This window comes from Monodelphis domestica, chromosome 4 (genome assembly GCF_027887165.1).
Source record: "Monodelphis domestica isolate mMonDom1 chromosome 4, mMonDom1.pri, whole genome shotgun sequence".
Taxonomy (NCBI): domain Eukaryota; kingdom Metazoa; phylum Chordata; class Mammalia; order Didelphimorphia; family Didelphidae; genus Monodelphis; species Monodelphis domestica.
In genome coordinates, this window is record NC_077230.1 from 155,926,391 (window position 1) to 155,931,228 (window position 4,838).

The 4,838-nt window shown below is 45.0% G+C and overlaps 1 pseudogene; it reads right to left on the bottom strand.

Moving 5' to 3' along the window:
* Positions 1-1,605: 1,605 nt before the first annotated feature.
* Positions 1,606-2,306, bottom strand: LOC100617562 (allograft inflammatory factor 1-like; annotated as a pseudogene).
* Between the last annotated feature and the right edge of the window lie 2,532 nt (positions 2,307-4,838).

Consider the following 4,838-nt stretch of genomic DNA (forward strand, 5'->3'; position numbering starts at 1 on the left):
TCTTCCGCTTTCTTTCCTTCCCAATTCTGGTGGCATGGGCATTGTACCCCTAGAAACTCAGGCAAACTATTATCAGGGAAATTCCTTTGCTCCCTTATACCCTCTGAACCCCAACCCAAAACATCTGACCCTGAGGGGATTATCCTCCTTTGATTGTCCCATTGATTTGAGATGGACAAAGACATACCTCATACATCTGTCTTCCAAATCATGAGAACCACCCCCATGCCTTCAGGGAAACCTCCTCCTCAACCCCTGGCCCCAGAGTCATGTCCTCATTGCTGTAAAAGAATATAAAACCCCCAGAACTGAGGCACTCATGCTGTCATGCTGGCTGAAAATTCAACATTACTAATAAATCTCTCTTGAAAGTTGTTTTGGTGTCTTGCTTTCTTGCAAAAGGTATCCTTCCTGAACCCCAGGGGTATACCTCTACACCTCAGAACACTGGCAGCTTGATTTTAGCACCTCTACCTCCCTTCATGCATGATGACAGAACCAGAGCTAGCAAAAGAAAACAGGAGACTTGGATCATACCAAATTGAAAGGCTGAATGGCAGGAGCTCTTGAAGGCAGAGAAGTATAGGAGCATCAGAGACTGCAGAGCAGATGGGGAAAACCTTAGTGGTAGCCAGCTGTTTTGCCTATGCTCCAGGACTCCTACTATGATGTTCAAAAAGAAGGCAAATCATCAGGAAGCCAAAGATTCCTGATGGTGACATTAAGAGGCAGGTACAGTGAAAATCTGGCTCAAACCATTCCAAAAGCTACTAGAAGAAGTGGGAAGGTATCTACAGGTCATAAATCCAAGACCCTTAGCTCACAATGGAGTTTAGAGTACATCCAATTTCACTCATAGACCTTATGGAAGAAAAGAAATAGTGGTCTCAAAGGGTGGGTATTTGGTTTTGTTATGGGGTTCAGATGTGTAACCTTGGGGTTCGAGAAGGATACCTTTTGCAATAATGCAAGACTCCAAAACTTAGCTTAAAAACAAAAAGAGAAATTTATTAATTTAGGGAGTAATGTTGAGAATGGCCAGGAGGATAGCAAGGTGGGATAGCAAGATGGGGAGCAGTTCCTGGGAAGACAGCATGAATGGAAAGGCTGTTCCTCCATGGGGACAGCATGGGTGGAAAGACATCAGCTCTGGGGATTTTATACTCTTTACAACAGATGCTATGTCATGGTGTGGACATGACCTATAGAGTGTTAGTCCCTCAGGCATTTGGTGAGGTGGGGTGGTCATCTGACAGGGGTCTGCCTGGAGGCCTAAAGATTCATCTCTTTGTCCATCTTAAATCTAGAGGACAAAAGAGGATAAACATCTCAGGACCCTAGGGGGGTCATTGGGTATTTCTAGGTTAAGAGTCAGAGGATGCAAAGGCAAGGGAGTTTCCCTGATAATAGTTCGCCTGAGTTTCTGGGGTACAGTGCCCATGTCAGTTTGACATCAGTGATACCCCAATATTTATCTCAAGTTAGATGAGACCTTCTGCAAAAGAAGGGAGGGGTCCAGGCACAGGATGCCTCCCATTCCTCACTCCCCTAAGGCAGATTAGTTTGTGCCTTAAAAAAAAAAAATCACTAAAACTCTCTAAAGTAAACAATGAAGGGAAAACAAACCAACAAGGAGCAAACAAAAACCACAAAGCAATAAGGAATAAACAAGAAAAGTCTTAAAATGACTTAAGAAATACAGCTGAGTGTTGGGTGGGGAAGCAGGCAGGCAGGCAGGCAGAGCAGGGGCTTCAGGACAGACTGGCAATGTCTCTCTCAGGAGGGGGGTCGACAGGCTTGGGGACACTCTCATTGGCTTTTCCTTCAAACATCATGACTAGCTTGAGGACTGCTGAATGTTTTCCAAGCATCATCGTCACAAAGTCCCTGTAGGAAATGGTATCACTGACTCCACCTGCCAACTCAGAGATTATCTTCTTCAACTCTAGGTGGGTTCTTGGGACACCCAACTTGTCCATCATCTGCTTCAGGGACACCAAGTCAATTTCTCCTTCAGGTCAAATTCCATATACTTCTCCTTGAAGGCTGTGAGCTTTTCCACCAGCTTTTTTCATCACTGTACTTTTGACCACAGAGAAATTTCCTGTTAATTTCCTCTAGCCTTCTCCCCTACCCGGCTTTCAGCAAGCAGAGTGCTTTCACTCCTTGGAATCTCTTGCTCAGTGCAACAAACAAGCCAAAATCCATCTTTCTGGTTCCCTGGTGTGAAAGATCCAAAGGAGTCAGTGGAGTGGGCTGTGGACTTCTTTGGCCAGAGGTGGCAGTGGATGGGGGCAGCAGAAGTCCCTGCATCTTTTAAAGGAAAATAATTTTGAAGACAATCTGTCTTAAAATCAGAGGAATTCATTGAAAGTGTCAGCTTGGAATCTAGAAGTCCCCAGTTTATTTAGTTTGGAGGTAGAAAGCGCAGTTAGTTCTGGGGGGGGTGGGGGTGGCTAATCCCATTATATGCCTCTTTTTGCCTACTACCACATCCCTTTTGAGAACTCAGGACCTTCCAGCTAATGAGACTGACAGGCTACCTACTGCATTATAACTCAAGGCCTATTGTTAGCATGAGACCAGTGAAATAGGATCTTCCCTCAGGGTAAAAACTACTGAGACAAGGTCAAAACCTGGAATTTCTACCTCCCAACTAAATAAACTGGGGACTTCTAGATTCCACGTTGACAAAAGAGAAAAAGTAAGCATGGATATTGTTGTGGGGTTCAGAGCATGAACCCCTGAGGTTCGGGAAGGAACCTTTCATAAGAATGCAAGACTTGGAAACTTAGCTTAAAAGTAAAGAGAGATTTATTAGTAATGTTGAATTTTCGGCCAGCAAGATAGCAAGAGTGGAGAAACCTGGGGGGTTGCTCCCAGAATGCCTCAATTCTGGGGCTTATATTATTTTCTTTTCAACTGTGAGGGCAAGATTCTGGAGCTAGGGTTGGGAGGTTAGCCTGAGGGGATGGGGGTGGTTCTCTTGATTTGTAGGATGAATGAATGAGGTGTGTCTCTTTGTCATGTACTTTATCTCAATTCAAGGGGGGGGTGGCAATCAAAGGAGGGTAATCCAGTGTTTTGGGTTGGGAGTCACGGAATTTCCCTGATAATAGTTTGTCTGAGTTTCTGTGGGTACAATGCCCATGCCAATATAGGGCTAAGTTCCTCCCAGTAGTAGAAATTGCCAGCTAATGGGGCTGTGAGCCCTTTTTTTTTTTTTTAAGGATTTTTAAAGGTTAAAAACACAAGCAGGAATGGTGATCAGACCAGCTAGTGAAGAACAGCAAGGGCAGGATGTCCTTAGGGTTTCCTTTGTGAATTTCAAAACTACTCAACCCTGTTCAAACCATTCTTTAGAGGATGGGATTTGGCTATTTCCTGATCAATAACAATGGAGATACTTGGAATGACAGAATCAGGTCTTGGAAACTATAATCTCCACCCTACTCAGGGTAACAGGATTTAGGAAGGGCTGCAGCAAAGCTCAAGGTTTAATTATTTGAGAATATGACCTTCAACAGACATGTGCAAAGGGGACAGACCTCTGGGCGGTCCTGGGTGAAGCTAGAGCCACCATTGGCACAGGTGAGACACAGGAAGTGAGGTAGAGGACAGCTGAGGAGTTCTGGGGACTTCCTGTGTGAAGGAGAGGAGGTAGTTGGAGCCTGGTGCTTAGAGTGGAGACCCTCAGACTGTTTCTCCATGTTGGTCACGTGAGTGATAGGGACTGATCTCTTTTCTTTGCCTCGGCTATCCAAGGCCTTGGGCCTTTGGCCCAGCCTAAGCAGAGTGGGTATTTAAGCCCTATTCCCTTCTCTCCCCTTTCTCTCTCTCTCTCTCTCTCTCTCTCTCTCTCATACCTTTCTTCCTCCTGTTAGTAATTAAAAACTCCATAAGAGGTTGACTGCTGACTTGAGTTTTCATTTAGGAATTACATAGCTGAATTCCTTGGCTACCTTAAATTAATATATATCAATCTTTTAAAGTGATTTCCATATCACACCTTCATTAGAATATCTGATTAGTCTTTACCTATTTATCTGGTCTCTTCTGGGCTCCCAGTAGTTTTGGTTTGGGAGTTTTGAAAAGTCAGAAGAACCAGCTTCCAGGCATTAGCAGTATGGGGGACTAGTTATCTGGGAGTTCAGGAACCACCAGAGATTCAGAGTTCTTGGAGTATGAGTCCATTCTAAGACCATCAATCAATCTACTAAGCACTAATGCTATGCATTATTATGCATCCCCCAAGGGATGTACAAATCTAATACAGGTGATAATATGCAAACAAATCTATGCAAAGCAAACTATATAAAGGATAACTAGGAAGTAATAGAGAAAAGGCTTTGGATTTAAGAGTTAGGGAAGGTTTCCTGAAGAAAGGGGCGTTTTAGTTGAGTTTTAATATGGGGTGCTCAGGGAGGGGTAGTATCTCTGGTATGGAGGGCTTGTCGTGCCCTCCTAGGGCAGCTCTCCAACCTCTGACTCTCACCTGACACCCAGCTCTCACTTGTGGCTCCCAGTAGCTGCTAGCATGTGGCAGCGGCCACAACCCGGGCAACGGCTTCGACAGGCCAGATAAACCTTGTGAGGGTAGCCATCGGGTCATCGACCACTGGTGAACCAGGGCTTTGCTCACCCAGCATGTGAAGACTGCTTCGGCGGAACAGGCAGAAGAAACCAATAAGAAGGTTCAACGGCTGAGATGGCGATGCAGCAAAGCATTGTGGAGTGCTTAGGGCGTATTGGAGCACAAAAGACAACTCGGCCATCCAATGCAGCTGAGGAAGTCTCCAAACGTAACAATTTTTCATGCCACTGGACCCAGGCTTCCA